The sequence below is a fragment of the Salmo salar genome, chromosome 04 (genome assembly GCF_965601325.2).
Source record: "Salmo salar chromosome 04, fSalSal1, whole genome shotgun sequence".
Lineage (NCBI taxonomy): Eukaryota > Metazoa > Chordata > Actinopteri > Salmoniformes > Salmonidae > Salmo > Salmo salar.
This window is the reverse complement of record NC_138294.1, coordinates 64,119,240-64,142,060: the sequence shown is the minus strand read 5'-3', so window position 1 is coordinate 64,142,060 and position 22,821 is coordinate 64,119,240. Positions and strand designations below refer to the sequence as shown.

Genomic DNA, 22,821 nt, shown 5'->3' with positions numbered 1-22,821 from the left:
CATCCACATAAAGAGATGCGCGTGCAATTATTGAACTGGTCTTCCTCCCGGGGAAGGACTGCCCGTTCCATGATCTCGCCATCACGGTTGACAACTCCCTTGTGTCCTCCTCCCAGAGTGCTAAGAGCCTTGGCGTGACCCTGGACAACACCCTGTCGTTCTCCACCAACATCAAGGCGGTGACCCGATCCTGTAGGTTCATGCTCTACAACATTCGCAGAGTACGACCCTGCCTCACACAGGAAGCGGCGCAGGTCCTAATCCAGGCACTTGTCATCTCCCGTCTGGATTATTGCAACTCGCTGTTGGCTGGGCTCCCTGCCTGTGCCATTAAACCCCTACAACTCATCCAGAACGCCGCAGCCCGTCTGGTGTTCAACCTTCCCAAGTTCTCTCACGTCACCCCGCTCCTCCGCTCTCTCCACTGGCTTCCAGTCGAAGCTCGCATCCGCTACAAGACCATGGTGCTTGCCTACGGAGCTGTGAGGGGAACGGCACCTCCGTACCTTCAGGCTCTGATCAGGCCCTACACCCAAACAAGGGCACTCCGTTCATCCACCTCTGGCCTGCTCGCCTCCCTACCTCTGAGGAAGCACAGTTCCCGCTCAGCCCAGTCAAAACTGTTCGCTGCTCTGGCACCCCAATGGTGGAACAAGCTCCCTCACGACGCCAGGACAGCGGAGTCAATCACCACCTTCCGGAGACACCTGAAACCCCACCTCTTCAAGGAATACCTGGGATAGGATAAAGTAATCCTTCTAACCCCCCCCCTTAAAAGATTTAGATGCACTATTGTAAAGTGGTTGTTCCACTGGATATTATAAGGTGAATGCACCAATTTGTAAGTCGCTCTGGATAAGAGCGTCTGCTAAATGACTTAAATGTAAAATGTAAATGTAACATTTTTACGCTGGGAGAAATCTCACAGCATGACATCACAATCAGAACACAATCAGAACGATCAGAACTATTGCGAACTATTTCACACTGGGATGATTTTTACATGACACAGGACATGAAGTATGTTGCTCATCAAACTGCCAGAACTAAGCAAAAAGGAAAAAAATAATAAAAGAACTCACAAACTTGCAATTATTCATTGTCTCCCAAGAGACTGGAACATGAACATCAACAACAACAATATACAGTACAAGTCAAAAGTTTGGACACACCTACTCATTCAAGGGTTTTTCTTTATTCTCTATCAAATAACACATATGGCACCATGTAGTAACCAAAAAACTGTTCAAGAAATCAAAATGTATTTTATATGTGAGATTCTTCAAAGTTGCCACCCTTTGCCTTGAGGATAGCTTTGCACACACTTGGCATTCTCTCAACCAGCTTCACCTGGAATGGTTTTCCAACAGTCTTGAAGGAGTTCCCACATATGCTGAGTACTTGTTGGCTGCTTTTCCTTCACTCTGTGGTCCAACTCATCCCAAACCATCTCAATTGGGTTGAGGTCCGGTGATTGTGGAGGCCAGGTCATCTGATGCAGCACTCCATCACTCTCCTTGGTCAAATAGCCCTGGAGGTGTGTTTTGGGTCATTGTCCTGTTGAAAAACAAATTATAGTCCCAATAAGCGCAAACCAGGTGAGATGGCGTATCACTGCATAATTCTATGGTAGCAATGCTGGTTAAGTGTGCCTTGGATTCTAAATAAGTCACTGAAAGTATCTCCAGCAACGCACCCCCACACCAACACACCTCCTCCTCCATGCTTCACGGTGGGAAGCATGGAAAATGGCGACGGAAGAAATGGCAGCAGTTTTACGGGCGCCCAACCAATTGTGCTAATATGTGGGTTTTTCACGTTATTTGTAGCTTATTTTGTACTTAATGTTTCTGCAACCGTATCTTACAGCAAAAAAGAGCTTCTGGATATCAGGACAGTGATCACTCACCTCGGATTAGACAAAGAGTTTTTCTACAACAAGGAGGACGCACAGGACATTCTCCAAACACCCCACAGGGCGTTATTTGTAAGAGGAAGCGACGCAGGTACAGAGGACACAGAGCTGGATGCCTTGTCAGGACCCGGAGAAGGCGAGTGGGAAACTCTCTACTTGCCTAGAGAGTTTTCAGCTATACTTTTCGTGGCTGTTTATTTACCAACACAGACAGATGCTGGCACTAAGACAGCACTCAGTCAGCTGTATAAGGAAATAAGCAAAGAGGAAACCACTTACCCAGAGGTGGCACTCCTAGTGGCCGGAGACTTTAATGCAGGGAAACTGAAATGAGTTCTACCAAATTTCTATCAACATGTTAAATGTGCAACCAGAAGGAAAAAAATTCTAGATCACCTGTACTCCACACACAGAGAAACGTGCAAAGCTCTCCCTCGCCCTCCATTTACCAAATGCGACCACAACTCTATCCTCCTGATTCCTGTTTACAAGCAAAGATTAAAGCAGGAAGCACTAGTGACTCTGTCTATAAAAAAAGTGGTCAGATGAAGCAGATGCTAAACTACAGGACTGTTTTGCTATCACAGACTGGAACATGTTCCGGGATTCTTCCGATGGCATTGAGAAGTACACCACATCAGTCACTGGCTTTATCAATAAGTGCGTTGAGGACATCGTCCCCACAGCGACTGTACATACATACCCCAACCAGAAGCCATGGATTACAGGCAACATTTGCACTGAGTTAAAGTGTAGAGCTGCCACATTCAAGGTGCGGGACTCTAACCCGGAAGCTTATAAGAAATCCTGCTATGCTCTGTGATGAACCATCAAACTGGCAAAGCGTCAACACAGGGCTAAGATTGAATGATACTACACCGGCTCTGATGCTTGTTTTATGTGGCAGGGCTTGCAAACTATTACAGACTACAAAGGGAAGCACAGCCGCGAGCTGCCCAGTGACACGAGCCTACCAGACGAGCTAAATCACTTCTATGCTCGCATCGAGGCAAGCAACACTGAGGCATGCATGAGAGCATCAGTTGTTCCGGACGACTGTGTGATCACTCTCTCCGTAGCCAACGTGAGTAACACCTTTAAACAGGTCAACATACACAAGGCTGCGGGGCCAGACGGATTACCAGGACATGTGCTCCAGGCATATGCTAACCAACTGGTAGGTGTCTTCACTGATATTTTCAATATGTCCCTGATTGAGTCTGTAATACTAACCTGTTTCAAGCAGACCACCATAGTCCCTGTGCCCAAGAACATAAAGTTCAACCCACGTCCGTAGCCATGAAGTGCTTTGAAAGGTTGGGAATGGCTCACATCAACACCATTATCCCAGAAACCCTAGACCCACTCCAATTTGCATACAGCCCAAACAGATCCACAGATGATGCAATCTCTATTGCACTCCAAACTGCCCTTTCCCACCTGGACAAAAGGAACACTTATGTGAGAATGCTATTCATTGACTACAGCTCAGCGTTCAACACCATTGTACCCTCAAAGCTCATCACTAAGCTAAGGATCCTAGGACTAAACACCTCCCTCTGCAACTGGATCCTGGACTTCCTGACGGGCCGCCCCCAGGTGGTGAGGGTAGGTAGCAACACATCTGCCACACTGGTCCTCAACACTAGAGCTCCCCAGGGGTGCGTGCTCAGTCCCCTCCTGTACTCCCTGTTCACCCACGCCTGCATGGTCAGGCATGACTCCAACACCATCATTAAGTTTGCAGACGACACAACAGCGGTAGGCCTGAACACCGACAATGACGAGACAGCCTATAGGGAGGAGGTCAGAGATCTGGCTGGGTGGTGCCAGATTAACAACCTATCCCTCAACGTAACCAAGACTAAGGAGATGATTGTGGACTACAGGAAAAGGAGGACCGAGCACACCCCCATTCTCATCGACGGGGCTGTAGTGGAGCAGGTTGAGAGCTTCAAGTTCCTTGGTGTCCACATCACTAAAAAACTAGAATGGTCCAAACGCACCAAGACAGTCGTGAAGAGAGCACGACAAAGCCTATTCCCCCTCAGGAAACTAAAAAGATTTGGCATGGGTCCACAGATCCTCAAAAGGTTCTACAGCTGCAACATTGAGAGCATCCTGACTGGTTCCATCACTGCCTGGTATGGCAATTGCTCGGCCTCTGACTGCACGGCACTACAGAGGGTAGTGCGTACAGCCCAGTACATCACTGGGATTAAGCTGCCTGCCATCCAGGACCTCTACACCAGGCGGTGTCAGAGGAAGGCATTAAAAATTGTCAAAGACCCCAGCCACCCTAGTCATAGAGTGTTCTCTCTACTATCGCATGGCAAGCGGTACCGGACTGCCAAGTCTAGGACAAAAAGGCTTCTCTACAGTTTTTACCCCAAATAAAATGTATTTGATTTGATTTGGGAACCACACATGTGGAGAACCTCCCTTTACCTACACTGCGTCTCACAAAGACACAGTGGTTAGAACCAAAAATCAGACCAAAGGACAGATTTCCATCGGTCTTATGTCCATTGCGTGTGTTTCTTCACCCTAGCAAGTCTCTACTTCTTATTGGTGTCCTTTAGTCCTGGTTTCCTTGCAGTAATTTGACCATGAAGGCCTGATTCATGCTGTCTCCTCTGAACAGTTGATGTTGAGATATGTCTGTTACTTGAACTCTGTGAAGCATTTATTTGGGCTGCAATCTGAGGTGCAGTTAACTCTAATGAACTTATCCTCTGCAGCAGAGGAGACTCTGGGTCTTCCTTTCCCGTGGCGGTCCTCATGAGAACCAGTTTCATCATAGTGCTTGATGGTTTTTGCGACTGCTCTAATATGGACTTGGTCTTTTACCAAATAAGGCTATTTTCTGTATACCACCCCTACCTTGTCACAACACAACTGATTGGCTCAAACGCATTAAGAAGTTCCACAAATAAAATTTTAGCAAAGCACACCTGTTAATTGAAATACATTCTAGGTGACTACCTCTTGAAGCTGGGATGGCAGGTAGCCTAGTGGTTAGAGCGTTGGGCCAGTAACCAAAATGTTGCTAGATCAAATCCCTGAGCTGACAAGGTAGACATCTGTCGTTCTGCCCCTGAACAAGGCAGTTAACCCACTGTTCCTAGGCCGTCATTGTAAATAAGAATTTGTTCTTAACTGACTTGCCTAGTTAAATAAAAATATATAAAAAAGCTGGTTGAGAGAATGCCAAGAGTGTGCAAGGCTAAGGGTGGCTACTTTGAAGAATCTCAAATATATTTTGATTTGTTTAACACGTTTTTTTGTTTACTACATGATTCCATGTGTGTTATTTCATAGTTTTGATGTCTTCACTATTATTCTGCAATGTAGAAAATAGTAAAAATAAAGAACATCCTTTGAATGAGTAGGTGTGTCCAAACCTTTGACTGGTACTGTAGTTCAAAAAGAGGGTAGTTGAGAGCTGTTTTCACAGGAACTACTTTTGCAGCAAGATGCCAAACTTGATAGGGAAGCATTGTGGAGCGGCACTCTCTCACTTTTTTCAATTTGAGAATACACAGAGCTGGTAAAACTATTTCTGGAAAATGTATTTGATCAATTCTAAATAAATTCTATTGATTTTGAAAAAAAATCTAAGTTCCCAGTGTGTCTGCCTTGATGTTCATGAAACTCCACAATTGTTACCCGATTCAGGAAACTAGTTATATGTCGCATGATTTCACAGGAGAGCCGTTTGAACATAAAAAAAGTTTTTTTTATCAAAATGTGTTTATTGGCAGAAATACCTTCTCGAATATGTGAACTTTAATGTGCCTTAATAACAAACTTGTATGCCATCTGTAAATACGAATAAATTGTTAAATTACAAGCCTTGTTAGTTAAGCCACAGAAAAGTGAGCAACATTCCCACTAGCCATGATTGGCTAAGATAATGAGTGGGCTGGACATGCCGAGAGAGGAGTTCGGATTGGCCTGCCATAGAAGCTCATCAGTCTGTGTTGGTAATCCTGTCGAACTCAACTTTTTAAAAATGGATTGTGTAGTGGAGCTGCATAAGTGTTTCTCTCCACTTTCCGGAGGACCAAGTTTTGAAATCAGTGGAATTAGACTATGATAGCTAAAGAGATGGAGAAAACACCTGTCTCCGGATTACATCTTCAAATTAAGGGCATAGCATTCCTGACAGGGAGACGCGTGCATGCACAATGATATATACAGGTAAGATAGTCTAGTGTTAGCTAGCTACATTTTAATTTCAAGCTAAAGTGTACTGTTAGCTATCTAGCTAAAATTAGCTGGCTGGCTCCCTAGCTGACGTTATTATTCATTTCCCAGAGCCGTTTGCAGTTCTAGTTAGAGCCTAATGTTAGCTAGCTAACATTGATCATGATTTGGTTAGCTCCCAACGCACTGTTCATTGTTGTTTAACTAGCTAACGTTGGCTGGCTGGCTCGTTAGCTGACGTTACGTGACGTGTGTACAACACCCGTTGAATATGGCCAGTGTCAGTAAACGTCTGCAAAAAAGCGCAATGAAATTGTTGCCAGCAGAGCTGGTTAGGTTGTTTTCATGTTATCCAGAGGTAAACAAATCATCGGCCTGAGCATCAAGTGTGCACTTTCAGAGTGAAACGAGATGGGTGGCGCTAAAGCTTAGGGTGAGGGTGTGAACGATGCTGAATGGGTGTAGACAAAGAAAAACTCTTCACTCGATAGCAAAAAATTCAAAGGCGATTTTCTCAAAAGTGAGTTTACAAGTTCATCAACTTCCAAAGCAGAATTACTTTCCCGTTGTTCCACTAATGCAGTGTATGATATACCATTTTGTAGCTCTGAGTCCATTTATCTAATGTAAAAAACACCATTTCAAATGTTGCTACATAAGACCAAATCCAGGTGGTGAGTCACAATTAGTGTATGAATCGATAGCTCACCTTTCTGTTGTGTATGTATTCTGTAATAGAGTATATTGTAACCATGTGTTCAAGCTAATCAAATCACGCAATACGCAATACAATGAAATGCCAACTCGCAGTAAAGCTCTCCCTTACATTAGGCTATATCCTACAAATATATATATCATGTAATCTTAGGCCTATTAGGCTATAGGCCTACTGCTAATTATTGTTTTTTGTCCCTGGACTGGCCAAATGCACCGAGCTATCCTTCAGCTATCCTTCAGCACCACAAGTTGGTTCATATTCTGTAACAAAATTGAGCGATCCTGGTGCTGTCTTTTCAGCACTACGAAGGACGCACCAATCGCTTAAAATGACATAAAATGAGGCAAGTGGAAGGGGGGAAAAGTAAGGAACATCTCAGTCGGCCCTGGAGGCCTTATGAAAACACGTTTTCACAAGGGCTATTAGCAGGACAATAGACACGATGTGGTCCCAAAAACATCGCTCCGACATAGGGTCCAGCATATCTCTTGATGATGATGATCGGACATGGGCTCCTTTGAATAATTAACTTTTCATTATTTATTTATTTTTCCATATTTTCTCATTGTGTAGCCTACAGTAGCCTACAGTGATGCCTCTTGCACATCTCAGTGCAAGAGGCATCACTACAGTCCCTGGTTCGAAACCAGGCTGTATCACATTTGCCGTGATTGGGAGTCCCATAGGGCGGCCACAATTGGCCCAGCATCATCTGGGTTTTGCCAGGGTAGGCCGTCATTGTAAATAAGAATTTGTTCTTAACTGACTTGCCTAGTTAAATAAAGGTTAAGTAATGTAATGTGTTTTGTTTAGTAAATTGTTTTGTAAATATTAATTCACATTTGTGGTGCCACTAAATAAACAATGAATTATTTAAGTCAATATTGTCAATATTTTTATTATTAAACTATTTTTTATGATGGAGAGAGGGTGGACAGGGAGTTAAAAAAATTTACCCCAAAAGGTACTTCGAGGAACCTTTATAAGGGGTGCTTCAAATAACCTTTATCAAGGGATCTTCAAAGAGCATATAGGGGTTCCCCCACAGTTTCAGTTTGAAGAGCACCTAAAGGATACTCCAGGAACCTTTTCTTTTTAGAGTGTAGGAGTAAATGTCAGTTGGCTTCAGAGAGCATTGAGAGAGAGAGAGAACATTGAGAGAGAGAGAGAGCATTGAGAGAATTGAGAGAGAGAGAATTGAGAGAGAATTGAGAGAGAGAGAGAGAGCATTGAGAGAGAGAGAGAGAATTGAGAGAGAGAGAGACTTGAAAGAGAAAGAGAGAGCATTGGCGAGAGAGAGAGCGAGAGAGAGAGAGAGAGAGAGAGAGAGAGAGAGAGAATTGAGAGAGTGAGAGAAAGAGAGAGAAAATATCAAAACACACACAGTAACGTGTTAATGAGTTCCGAGAGCCGATCTGTTATCCAACAATTAGTTTTATAGCCCGGCTACTGTGTGAAAATCCTCCCCAACAAGCAATAGCCTACCCATGCGTGGTCAACTATTTCAGCACCGTTTCGCGCTGCTCTGAGACAATACTAAACATATACATTTTAAAACAGTTATTTTTTATTAACCCTGTATTATAATTGTATAAAAGCCCCTTAACCTCTATGGGCTAGGTGGGACGCTTGCATATATATATATTATAAGATCTGATCTATTATCTTCTTGTTTTAATGATGTGTTATTACCTCGCGTCCAGTCTCATTCCAAACGTCGTAAATTGTTGTTATCTGCACGAACCCAGTCTTCACTAAGTCATCCATACATCAATTGTCTTAAACGTACCCGATTTAATCTGGTTACCTCGTTTATTGCAAAGTGTGATTTCCCAGTAAAGTTATTTTTAAATCTGGCAATGCGGTTGCATTCATGAGATGTTAATCTATAATTCTTTGAATGACAATATTATATTTGACCAATGTTTTCGAATAGTAATTTTGTAAATTGTAGCGCTGATCACCGGAAGCATTTGAGGGAAAATATTTTCTGAACGTCACGCGCCGATGTAAAATGCTGTTTTTATATATAAATATGAACTTTATCGAACAAAAATGCATGTATTGTGTAACATGATGTCCTAGGAGTGTCATCTGATGAAGATTGTCAAAGGTTAGTGCTGCATTTAGCTGTGTTTTGGGTATTTGTGATGCATGCTAGTTGCTTTGAAAATGGCAGTGTGATTATTTTTGGCAGGGTACTCTCCTAACATAATCTAATGTTTTGCTTTTGCTGTAAAGCCTTTTTGAAATCGGACAACGTGGTTCGATTCAGGAGAGGTGTATCTGTAAAATGGTGTAAAATAGTCATATGTTTGAGAAATTGAAGTTATAGCATTTATGAGGTATTTGTATTTCGCGCGACGCGATTCCACTGGCTGTTGACTAGGGTGGGACGCAAACGTCCCAGGTTCCCAGACAGGGAACGTATGTTGCGGTTCATCTGATGAAGGATTGACCCCTCATCTCCATGTCGCCTGGGTTGCGCCTGACCAGCTCCATCCCCCCTTTCCCGGTTAGGCATGGCCGCACGGCACACCCTCTTTCCCCGTTAGGCATGGCCGCATGGTGCACCCCTTTTCCCGGTTAGGCACAGCCGCATGGTTCACCCCCATTATCAAGGTGCACGTTGGCTTATTTATGTAATGAATATGAATTCGGAAGGCAGAAATGATTAAATATTTAAAGCATTAGAGTTTTAAGAGTTGTGTGTGTTCAATTATTTGTGACATTGTGGCATTTAAAGCATATTGAAGTTAGAAGCAATAGGATTTCAAACAATAGCCTACCCGCGTGTGGTCAACTATTTCAGCACCGTTTAGCGCTGCTCTGAGACAAGCATGGCGACCGGTTCTTGATAAATCAATGAGATTTTTATTTTCACTGAATCTACATGTCACGTCCTGACCAGCAGGTGGAGTAGGTGTATAAGTTTTGGTCAGGGCGTGGCAGAAGGAGTGTGTTTTGTATGTTCTGTCTAGGTTGGGTTGTTCTATGTATAGTTAATTGGGGTGGACTTCCAATTGAAGGCAGGTGTGTGGTGTTGCCTTTGATTGGGAGTCCTATATTAGTTGGGTGTGTTTGTCTGTGTGTTTGTGGGGAATTGTTTGTGAGCACTGCTTGTTGAGCCTGCCACACTGTTGTTAGTCGTGAGTACTGTTTATTGTTTTGTTTTTCCCTGTGGATGCTGTTCGTTTTTTTCCCATTAAAAGAATGAGTATCCACATACCCGCTGCATTTTGGTCTTCCCTTCAACACCACGGCACCTTTCATGACATGACACTACAATCTAGTTAGACTACAATTAGGGTGTGGAAATGTTAGGATTATTTGCTCTTAGTATTGTAGCCTGCTCCCGACCAGTCACTTTCTACAGCGCCATATTTTCCTATCGGAAACCCTGAGGGTTTCATTTTTCTTGGAATAGAAACGCCATAATATTAATTAAATTAATTAAGCTACATTTCTCAATCCCATTTTAAATTCAGAGCTGGGTATCTCCACTCAACCTCTTTCCATCCCGATGGACATCAGAGTGCTGGATGGGCGCTCTATTGGCAGAGTCACTGACAATATGGTTCCTATCAACCTGCGAATGTCAGGCAACCACAGTGAGCCTATGCAGCTTCTGCTCCTGGAGTCTCCTCATGTACCCATAGTTTTGGGGTTTTCATGGCTCCAGAGGCATATCCCCCTTATCGACGGAGCTATGGGTTCCATCATGGGTTGGAGTCCATTTCGCTATGCACATTGTCTGCAGTCGGCACAGACAATAACTCCTCCAGGCTGCAGCAACGCTTGGATAAAGCTTCGGATCTCTACCGTTCCCGCGGAGTACCAGGACTTACGGGAGGTTTCCAACTCTGCCTGTGCCACATCTCTTCCTCTGCCCTACGACTGTGCTATCGACCTTCTCCCGGTTACCGCACCACCTTGGGGGGACTTTATTCCCTGTCGGGTCCAGAGACCAAAGTGATGGAACGGTAAATTGAGGACTCTCTCGCTGCAGGGATTATGCGTCTATCTGCATCCCCCACCGGTGCAGGGTTCTTCTTTGTGGAGAAGAAGGACAAGACCCTGAATCCATGTATCGACTACCGGGGTATTAATGACATTACCATTAAAACATGTTACCTGCTATCACCCACCTCCTCGGCTTTTGAGCCTCTCCAGGGGGCGGTCATTTCTCCAAGTTGGACCTTCGGAATGCCCACTATCTGGTTCGGATACGGGAAGGAGACAAGTGGAAGACAGCCTTTTACACGGCTAGCGGGCACTACGAGTACCTGTTGATGCTGTTCTGACTGACCAACGCTCCCACAGTGTTCCAGACCCTGGTCTGGACCCTGGAGTGTTCCAGACCCTTCCGGATCCATGGACTTCCGGTCGACATGGTCCGATCGCGGTCCTCAGTTCTCATCAAGACCACCTCCAGGTACCTCTGCAGCTGGCCTTCTGTTGTCTCGCATGCTCCATATACATCCCACTTTCCATGTATCTAGAATTAAACCCCTATATCACAGCCCTTTATGTCCTGTTTCTAGGCAGTGGATTCCAGTACCTGGTTGACTGGGAGGGTTATGGCCCGGAGTTGAGTCCCCACCATTAATATCCCGGACCGAGCCCTCGTTGTGAACTTCTGCCGTCTACACTCCGGTCAACCAGGTATGTCCCAGGGTAGGAAAACCAGGTGTCACACCCTGATCTGTTTCACCTGTCTTGTGATTGTCTCTAACCCCCACCAGGTGTCTCCCATTACCTTGTGTATTTATACCTGCGTTTTCTGTTTGCCTGTTGCCAGTTCGTCTTGTCTCATCTAGTCCTACCAGCATGTTACCGTGTTGTCCTGTGCTTTAGTTTTTGCTTTTCCTGGACTTCCAGTTCTGACCTTTCTGCCTGTCCCTGATCCTGCACCTGCCTGACTCTGATTTGGATTACGACTCTTTTCCTGACGACCTACCGATTGCCTGCCCCTTGTACTGTAATAAATGTGAGACTCGTACTATCTGCCTCCTGTGTCTGCATCTGGGTCTCAGCCTGAGCCGCGATAATAAGCTATAATGCTAGGCTATTCAATTGGCTACATCTGTTGGTCATTTTTTTTTTACATTTTTGCTCCCTAACCTAAAAAAGAAATAGCACTACACCACTGATCAAGTAGCTCCTATTCAAAAGCCTAATCCGCACATTATCACTCAGCATTACTCTGCATCTCTCCCTCTCTCTCCTCTCCCTCTCTCTCTCACTTTTCCCTCTCTCTCCTCTCCCTCTCAGTCTCTCTCTCACTTTTCCCTCTCTCTTTTCTATTTCTTTCTCTCTCGTCTCTCATCTCTCTCTCTCGCACTCTGGTTTCCAGTGAGCAGAGAAAACATCACTGCACAGTCGAGCTAGATTTTAAGCAGATGAGAAGGAGCTCTCCTTTTGAAGTGTGTCTGTGTTATATACTGAGCCTTGGCACAGATCCTTGTGAGAAAAACTCAGACATTTTCAGTAAACTCCGTCTCTGGGGCAGACTGGAAAGGAGCTGTTGAATCTCATAGGCCTCCCATTCACATCTGATGCAGAGGAATGGGCACCTTCTATTTGGCTTGTTTGCTGACAGAAATGCAGGAATGCACAGTAAACTGCACAATAGAGTTTGCAATGCACAGCTGAGACTGCACATTAAGGAAATACTGTGAATGTGTGAATGTACATACAGTACATATAGTACTGTATATGTGACAGCCAAAAATAGGTGTTCAGTATGTGTATGGATGTTCAAAGAGAGTGAGTGATATATTGTGTGAGTGTGTCCATTAGGAATATGTGGGTGATTTTATTCAGTGGCTTTATACAGAATGAATAACAGTAATGTCCATCTCTGTCATCTCAGTTTACTGTGTTTTTCTCTCTCTGAGAAAATATCTATATATCCTGCCTCCTCTTGGATTCCTAACACCGGCCCCTCTGCTTATGACTCACGAGGTCACAGGAAATATCAACAACGTGAATAAACACTCAACACCTGCTTGGATCCTTCCTGCTATATCAGGGTTTAGTACTGTCCCCATGGACACACAGCAGCTGTTGTTCACAACACTATTTTGGGAAGAGTTTTGCCAAAGACCACCCCTGCCAACCCTGCCAATACACATAGGCTATACATAGACACACCAGTAGCCACAACCCCCTCCTACCCTGCAGAAACTAGTCAATATAAAGTATGTAGCCCCTCTCAGTAGGCCCCCAGAACAGTAAGGCTGCTGCTGTCTGAACTCTTTCCACAGTAAGTGCGTTGTTACTTATTTATAGCAACATGTATCCCAGAGGGGCAAAGTAATTGAAACCAAATGTGATGCCGACAGGACTGATATGGGGAAGTGGGCCGGTCAGCCCCAGCGTTCACTCGCTAGCAGCCGCGAGGGTTACAGATCAACACCCGTGGAAATCTTTTTTGCAATTCATTTTTATTAAATAGTTGTGGCTTTCCACCTTTGTAACTTCTCCTGGCAACACATTCATTTCCAGCCTCAGTCCAGAGGTCTCCGTAAACAGCGGTTCTAAAATATACTTTTGTGAACGTCGGGAAAAACCTAAAGCAAAAACAAACAGAGAGCTACTGAGACTAAACTAAAAATACTATTTTCAAAAGATAACGGCAAAATGTGTTTAGTTTCTTCAGAACAATAGTGTTTTAAGTAAAGAACAGGCTTCTCCATGCATACTCCCCCTCCCACCAGTCAACAGTTATGAGTAGGACACTTAAATGTCCCCCTAAAACAAAGGACAGGAACTGAGCGAAAACTAAACTTACCTCTCCCTCCGTCTTGCTCTCCTTCTCCTATCTCTCTCTCTATTTCTCTCTCAGGGCTCTCAGTGAGCTCTCACTAAGTCAGGGAGTGTCAGGCAGATAAAAGGAGATTGAGCTCCTCTTAAAAAGTTGCATGAGGCCTCCTCTGACAGACTCCAGGCAGCCCCCTTGTCAGCTTTTCCAATAACACACTCCCCGGCCAAGTCCCTGCCCAAGTCGTGAGGTATTTCCTGGACACTACGCGCACTCTGTTATCCCAGCCATCTCATTGGAGACTCTTTTTACGCTTGCTATGTTAGGTTAAGTTGGAGGCTACTCTACTCCGCTCTGCTACTGGTGGGGACTGGAGATTCTGCACCACACTGGCTTCTAGTGCTAAGTTACAGTCTTCTGGTCACCAGCCAGATTTAGAAGCCCAGAAGTTACAGGCAGGGCTGTCTGACGGTGTGTGTGTGTGTGTGTGTGTGTGTGTGTGTGTGTGTGTGTGTGTGTGTGTGTGTGTGTGTGTGTGTGTGTGTGTGTGTGTGTGTGTGTGTGTGTGTGTGTGTGTGTGTGCGCATGTGTCTTTTGGAGGGTGGGAGGGGGTATCTCTGAAAGAAAAGAAGGACTGTAAAAAGAGAAGGAAAAAAACATTCCCCTCCTCCACTTAATATGCTGTGGCCTGCCAGTCCGTCCAGCAAGGGAGGAAATAACCACAAAGGTTCTCCTACACAGCAATTTCTTTTACTCCCCCTCCCAGCCACAGCGTGGTCAGAGCTGATGAATAATAGTAATCATTGTTTAACAGGCATGGTCCATCCAGCATCTTAATAAGTGGTCAGTGAAGACAGCCCACAGACACCAGGGAATGCATGGTGTTGTTGTTGTTGGTGGTGTGGAGCTTCAGCTGCTTGTGTTCATGATTTTTTTTATCGATAAAGGGAAATCCCTAATAAGCCTGCAGCACGAGACACAATGCTCCTGAGCTTCTCGACTTGCATATGGAGATGTAGCTTACAGTTTTAATACAGTACATCTAGGGAGTTATCATTGCTGTTTTAAAGAAATGGTTTCGCCTGTTAGGGCTAGGGGGCAGTATTGACACGGCCGGATAAAAAACGTACCCGATTTAATCTGGTTACTACTCCTGCCCAATAACTAGAATATGCATATAATTATTGGCTTTGGATAGAAAACACCCTAAAGTTTCTAAAACTGTTTGAATGGTGTCTGTGAGTATAACAGAACTCATATGGCAGGCAAAAACCTGAGAAGATTCCAAACAGGAAGCGCCCTCTCTGACAAGTTGTTGTTCATCTTGGCTCTTTTTATTGAAGACTGAGGATCTTTGCCGTAACGTGACACTTCCTACGGCTCCCATAGGCTCTCAGAACCCGGGAAAAAGCTGAATGATATCGAGGCAGCCTCTGGCTGAAACACATTATCGCGTTTGGATAGTGGCTGGTCAGAGTACTCTGAGACTCACGCTCGTGCACGAGGGCACGAGATGTATTTATTTTCTCTCTCTTTGTACGTATACAGGCTTTCCCGGTCGGAATATTATCGCTTTTTTACGAGAAAAATGGCATAAAAATTGATTTTAAACAGCGGTTGACATGCTTCGAAGTACGGTAATGGAATATTTAGACATTTTTTGTCACGAAATGCGCCATGCTCGTCCCCCTTATTTACCCTTTCGGATAGTGTCTTGAACGCACGAACAAAACGCCGCTGTTTGGATATAACAATGGATTATTTGGGACCAAACCAACATTTGTTATTGAAGTAGAAGTCCTGGGAGTGCATTCTGACGAAGAACAGCAAAGGTAATAACATTTTTCTTATAGTAAATCTGACTTTGGTGAGTGCTAAACTTGCTGGGTGTCTAAACAGCTAGCCCTGTGATGCCGGGCTATCTACTGAGAATATTGCAAAATGTGCTTTCACCGAAAAGCTATTTTAAAATCGGACATATCGAGTGCATAGAGGAGTTCTGTATCTATAATTCTTAAAATAATTGTTATGTTTTTTGTGAACGTTTATCGTGAGTAATTTAGTAAATTCACCGGCAGTGTTCGGTGGGAATGCTAGTCACATGCTAGTCACATGCTTATGTAAAAAGCTGTTTTTTTATATAAATATGAACTTGATTGAACAAAACATGCATGTATTGTATAACATAATGTCCTAGGATTGTCATCTGATGAAGATCATCAAAGGTTAGTGCTGCATTTAGCTGTGGTTTGGGTTTATGTGACATTATATGCTAGCTTGAAAAATGGGTGTCTGATTATTTCTGGCTGGGTACTCTGCTGACATAATCTAATGTTTTGCTTTCGTTGTAAAGCCTTTTTGAAATCGGACAGTGTGGTTAGATTACCGAGAGTCTTGTCTTTAAAATGGTGTAAAATAGTCATATGTTTGAGAAATTGAAGTAATAGCATTTCTAAGGTATATGAATAACGCGCCACGGGATTACACTGGCTGTTGAGTAGCCCATAGAAGTTAAAGACTCCAAGAAGAAGCTGTGAAGAGGAATACAATCTTTGAAAAAAAGGTCCCATCTGGAACCTAAAAGGGTTCTTCGGCTGTCCCCATAGAATAACCCTTTGAATAACCCTTTTTGGTTCCAGGTAGTACCCATTTGGGTTACATGGAACCGAAGAGGGTTCTACCTGGAACCAAAAAGTGTTATCCCATGGGGACAGTCAAAGAACCCTTTTGGAACCTTTTTTATGTAGGAGAGAGAGAACATCAAAACAAGAGGATTGGTGAATTTCAGGAAGGTTAAAGCTTTGGCTTACTCCTGGCTTTGTTGTGTTGTTGTGTGAATCTCACCTCTGAGACAATTGCCCAACCTGTTATATGAATATCCAGGCTAGAATTGACAGTGAATCCTTCTAGGGCTCATTTTTTATTTTGATATGGGTTTGAAAACTACCAATTAGAGTGATATCCATCGACAGGATTTAGAGCTGGTCCAAACACAAGCAGCCTTGGTAAATATGGATTGTGACACACATGTCATCATGAATAAATATACAACAATTCATTCTTCCACCAACAACATTCACTGCTCTCTCTCCTTTCCAAACACCTGCTCTACTTCTGAAATATAGGCCCTTAATTCCCTGATTATTTGTAACACCCTTATGAGTAAGATTTCACAAGTCATCAAAGATGGTATTATGGGTCACTTAATAACAATATTGAAAGGATAGACAATTGTCTGATCATAGAGATACTGTATTACATGAACAGAACATGTCAAAAGATGAACTAAGACCGAGTGCACTAAGACCGCACTCAATGAGCTGTATACGGCCAGAAGCAAACTAGAAAATGCTCATGCAGAGGTGGCGCTCCTACTGGCCGGGGACTTTAATGCAAGGAAACTCAAATCTGTTCAACGTAATACAAGCAAAAACTAAAGCAGGAAGCACCAGTGACTCAGTCAATAAGAAAGTGGTCAGATGAAGCAGATGCTAAGCTACAGGACTGTTTTTCTAGCACAGACTGGAATATGTTCCGGGATTCTTCCCATGGTATTGAGGAGTACACCACATCAGTCACTGGCTTCATCAATAAGTGCATCGATGACATCGTCCCCACAGTGACCGTACGTACATACCCCAATCAGAAGCCATGGATTACAGGCAACATCCGCACTGAGCTAAAGCTAGAGCTGCCACTTTCAAGGACTCTAGCCCGGAAGCTTATAAAAAATCCCGCTATACCCTCCGACGAACCATCAAACAGGCAAAGCATCAATATAGGACTAAGATTGAATCGTACTACACCAGCTCCGATGCTCGTTTGCTCATTGCAATCTATTACAGATTACAAAGGGAAGCACAGCCGTGAGTTGCCCAATGACACAAACCTACCAGACAAGCTAAATAAAGGAGATGATCGTGGACTTCAGGAAACAGCAGAGCACCCTCCCACCGACATCGAAGCGACAGTAGTGGAGAAGGTAGAAAGTGTTAAGTTCCTCGGGGTACACATCACAGACAAACTGAAATGGTCCACCCACACAAACAGTGTGGTGAAGAAGGCGCAACAGCGCCTCTTCAACCTTAGGAGGCTGATGAAATTTGGCTTGTCACCTAAAACCTTGACAAACTTTTACAGATGCACAATCGAGAGCATCCTGTTGGGCTGTATCACTGCCTAGTACGGAAACTGCACCGCCCTCAACCGCAAGGCTCTCCAAAGGGTGGTGCGGTCTTGTTACGTTCCCCAGTTTCTGTGTTGTAGTTTGTGTGTCAGGTAATGGCTTCCTGAAATTCTCGAAGCAGCTGATTGGTCGGCCCCATTGCTGATTGGAGAGGTGACCCCGCCCCCTCGTCAGGACGCAGCTGTCTCCAATTAACAACCCCACCTAAAGCTATATAAGCCAGTGTGCTGTTGCTCAGGAGGGGAGACACAGAGATGATTGCAGAGAGATATTTGTTGGGAGACCCTGAGATAATGGTTGAGAGTTATAACATGTTGGTGGTTGCTAAGACATTTGGTATGTACTCTGTAGTTGTTGCTGTGAGAGCTGATTGTAATGTTCTGTGTTTGTTGCTCAGAGAGAGCTTCTTTAATGTCCTGGGTTAATAGTTTTTTCTCAGTTTGTTGTGAAGACATTTGGAATATTCTGTTTCATTTGTTCCCAGGGGGGAAGGGGAAGGCACCTAGGGAGTGCTTAGGCAAGAGGCCCGCGGGCATACATATACCCGTAGTAATTTATTGTCTATGCACACTAGGAAAGACCTGGGCAGACCATCCCCTGTATTTTGGTTAGTGCACCAGGTGGTGCTAGTTAGGTAAGTAGTGGGTAGGCAGGTAAGGTAGGAGAGGGGGCTTTGATATTTAGTTTCTTTGCTTTGGTTCCGTCCAGGCCCTTTTCCCCAACTTACCGCGTGAAGGAATAAATTCCCAGTAAACGGTATTCTCTGCCTTTTTGTCATCCTTGCTCACACCTACACTTCGATACCTTTTTCACACCATGGAGAGTTAAGTTGTAGCAGGGTGTTGCGTTCCCTCTTTCTAGAGGCGTGCGTAACAGGTCTGCACAATGCATCACCGGGGGCAAACTACCTGCCCTCCAAGACACCTACAGCACCCTATGTAACAGGAAGGCCAAAAAGATCATCAAGGACAACAACCACCCGAGCCACTTTCTGTTCACCTCGCTACCATACAGAAGGCGAATTCAGTACAGGTGCATCAAAGCTGGGACTGAGAGACTGAAAAACAGCTTCTATCTCAAGGCTATCAGACTGCTAAACAGCAATCACTAACTCAGAGAGGCTGCTGCTTACATATCACTGGCCAATTTAATAAATGGATCACTAGTTACTTTATAATGCCACTTTAATAATGTTAACATATCTTACATTACTCATCTCGTATGTACATACTGTACCATCTATTGCACCTTGCCTATGCCGCTCGGCCACCGCTCATCCATATTTTTATATCTACATGTTCTTATTCCATCCCTTTAGATTTGTGTGTATTAGGTAGTTGTTGGGGAATTGTTAGATTACTCGTTAGATATTACTGCACTGTCGGAACTAGAAGCACAAGCAATTTGCTACAATCACATTAACATATGCTAACCATGTGTATGTGACCAATAACATTTTATTTGATTTGAAAAGTAACACTGAAACATGCATGAGAACACCAGCTGTTCTGGACGACTGTGTGATCACACTCTCCGTAGCCGATGTGAGTAAGACCTTTAAACAGGTCAAAATTCACAAAGCCGCAGGGCCAGACGGATTACCAGAATGTGTACTCCGAGCATGTGCTGACCAACTGGCAAGTGTCTTCACTGACATTTTCAAACAGTCCCTGACTGAGTCTGTAATACCAACATGTTTCAAGGAGACCACCATAGTCCCTGTGCCCAAGAACACTAAGGTAACCTGCCTAAATGACTTCCGACCTGTAGCACTCACGTCTGTAGCCATGAAGTGCTTTGAAAGGCTGGTCATGGCTCACATCATCACCATTATCCCAGATATCCTAGACCCACTCCAATTTGCAAACTGCCCCAACAGATCCACAGATGATGCAATCTCTATTGCACTCAACACTGCCTTTTTCTACCTGGACAAAAGGAACACCTATGTGAGAATGCTATTCATTGACTACAGCTGAGCGTTCAACAGTGTGATGCCAGGACAACAACCTCTCCCTCAACATGACCAAGACAAAGGAGAGGATTGTGACTACAGGAAAAGGAGGGCCGAGCACGCCCCCATTCTCATCGACGGGCTGTAGTGGAACAGTTGAGAGCTTCAAATTCCTTGGTGTCCACATCACCAAGGATGGTCCAAACACACTAAGACAGTCGTGAAGACGGCACGACAAAGCCTATTCCCCCTCAGCATCCTGACTGGTTGCATCACCACCTGGTATGGCAACTGCTCGGCCCCTGACCGCAAGGCACTACAGAGGGTAGTGCTTACGGCCCAGTACATCACTGGGGCCAAGCTTCCTGCCATCCAGGACCTCTATACCAGGCGGTGTCAGAGAAAGGCCCTAAAAATTGTCAAAGACTCCAGCCACCCTAGTCATAGACTGTTCTCTCTGCTGCCGCACGGCAAGCGGCACCATAGCGCCAAGTCTAGGTCCAAGCCATAAGACTCCTGAACAGCTAATCAAATGGCTACCCAGACCCCTCTTTTACGCTGCTGCTACTCTGTTTATAATCTATGCATAGTCACTTTAACTCTACCTACATGTACATATTACCTCAATTACCTCGACTAACCGGTGCCCCCGCACATTGACTCTGTACTGGTACCCCCTGTACCAGTAGAGGGGGTACCAGTACTGGTACAGTGGGTGTTTAATTATTTGTTACTTTTATTTTCTATATTCTATTTTTTACTTAACACTTTTGTTTATCTTAAAACTTCTTAAAGCATTGTTGATTAAGGGCTTGTAAGTAAGCATTTCACTGTAAGGTCTACACGTGTTGTCTTCGGCGCATGTGACATAACATTTGATTTGATTTGATTAGCCAACTATTGGAATTAAGTGACAGACTATTATTACATTCCAACCAATCTTCCTGTTTATAGCTAAACTAGCTAGTTAACCATCTAGGCTAGCCAGCTAAGCTAACTAGGCTAGCTAGTTAAGTTAACTAGCTAGTTTTCTTCAACACTTGTCCTGCAGGCCCTTTGGCTCTGCTGTTGGTTATGATCACTCACAGCGTTTGATTCATTTACTGGAGTAATTGCTGAGGATTGAAAGTCACCTCTTTTGAGTGGTCCTGCAAATAGAACAGGCTCTGATAGACAGATTCTCACAACTTGACCACTTCTCACCTGGGCTATCTTCGTGGTGACTTTCTACCATTACTCCACTTAGATTTGGAATTTATCAATTAAGGGCTCATTTTATTAGTAGTAATCACACCTGTGGGGAGAGGTGCATTCTTCTTACCAAACCACATGTCCTTTGTTTTGGAGGTGTTCAGAACAAGGTTAAGGGCAGAGGAAGCTTGTTGGACACTAAGAAAACTTTGTTGTAGAGCGTTTAGCACAAAATCCGGGGAGGGGCCAGCTGAGTATAAGACTGTATCATCTGCATATAAATGGATGAGAGAGCTTCCTACTGCCTGAGCTATGTTGTTGATGTAAATTGATAATTCTTAGATTGAGCAAAATACCTGTAAGCTTTTTCAAGAGAATTGTGGGAGGATGCAGCTACAAGAAGTAACAAAGTAAGTACTCACAATTGGGTATTCATAGGAATATGTGTCAGGGTAAGTTTGTGTTTTTATTAAACATGACAGCACACTCACTTGATGCAAAGGAATTGCTGGGAAAAGTCCTACATAGCAACTGAGTCTATGAAACTTAGATATAGTTGGAATCACTTCTTTACAGCCTGACACTTCTTAAACGGTGAGAAATGTTCCCTGTTCTCTTTTAACTCTACTGCTCTTTCACAGGATACATGCATTTTTACATCACTGAAAGTGGAGGCATTGAAATAACTGAGAAAGTTCTGGAATCACTGACAATCATTGACTCTGTCACTTACGGCAGCCTATGCAAAGCATGTAAGAGGATTCCTGCACTGTCACTCTTTCTAACTTTTATGCCCATTTTGTGGTGCCCAGGAAAAAGTGAAATTTTACCACATGCAATTTTAATGTGACACATTAGCCCTTGCTTTTAAATGTGTAGTCTATGCAGAAACACTCAGTAAATGGTGATAACGGAGTTTACATTATCCCTGTTTGAGAACAAGTCTACCTTTAGAGGAACTACCCCACCGGTTCCACAATATAATAACACACAATAAGAGATAACACAACACAGTGCTGAAAAGATGCTTCTTGGGCATTATCAGCAAATCAATTATGTATTGTGTCCAGAATAGAAAGTATTGAATAGATGTCTGGTACATTTTTAAGTCGGCGCTATTCTCCTAGCGTCTCATCGCCCATCTGAGCTGTGTTTCATTTGCAACACTTTCAGACTGCACAGCTTTGACACCCACTGTAGGCAAATTAAAATAAATCATATGTTACCTCTCAGGCAGGTCTTCCCAGCATTGTCATAAAAAATACAAACATATTTCTGCTGCTATAATCAAATTATTGCTCACTTTTGTTTGGACGTATGGATGTGTAAGGCTATTGATGGGGATTTAGTACTAGTGTGCTTTGGAACTATTGCTGGGTCCACCTGGTGTTTCAGTGGATGGAAGACTGTGAGAGAGAGGAATTACATAGAGACGGGGCAGGGTGAATAATCATAGTGGCCTGCCAGGATAGCAGTGTTATTAGACATAAATGATACTGCGCTTCCTCTTCACTCCAGTAACCAGAGTAGGATTAAGTTCCCCCAAGACACTGATCTTATGTCAGCTTGGTAGAAATTTTGTCACAGTGGTGAAAGTTTGGATTTGGGGGAGGGTCCACTGATCCTAAATCAGTGCATAATAACAAGACCTACCCAGAGCAGTAACACCAGTCATATGGCGTTGCTGCTAGATACTAAGGTCAGTTTTGTGTTTTACTTTAACAATGGTTGTCATAAATGGCTAAGGTGAAGCTGATTCTAGATATTTTATATTGGAAACTTTGACATGGAGAGGTAACACCAGAGGGACGTCACATCCTGCTTCACGGTGTTTAGGTCTGTTCTTCGGCTAAGGTGAGGTGACGCAAACAACCAATGGGCG

General features: G+C 43.9%; 1 protein-coding gene across 1 annotated transcript in view; it reads right to left on the bottom strand.

Moving 5' to 3' along the window:
• The window catches only part of LOC106603489 (delta-sarcoglycan), a 113,022-nt gene extending 98,999 nt beyond the window's left edge, over window positions 1-14,023 (bottom strand). The window contains exon 1 of the mRNA XM_014197253.3: window positions 13,639-14,023. The gene's annotated coding sequence lies outside the window, so the exon portion shown is untranslated. The remainder of the gene's footprint in view (window positions 1-13,638) is intronic.
• Window positions 14,024-22,821: the final 8,798 nt, after the last annotated feature.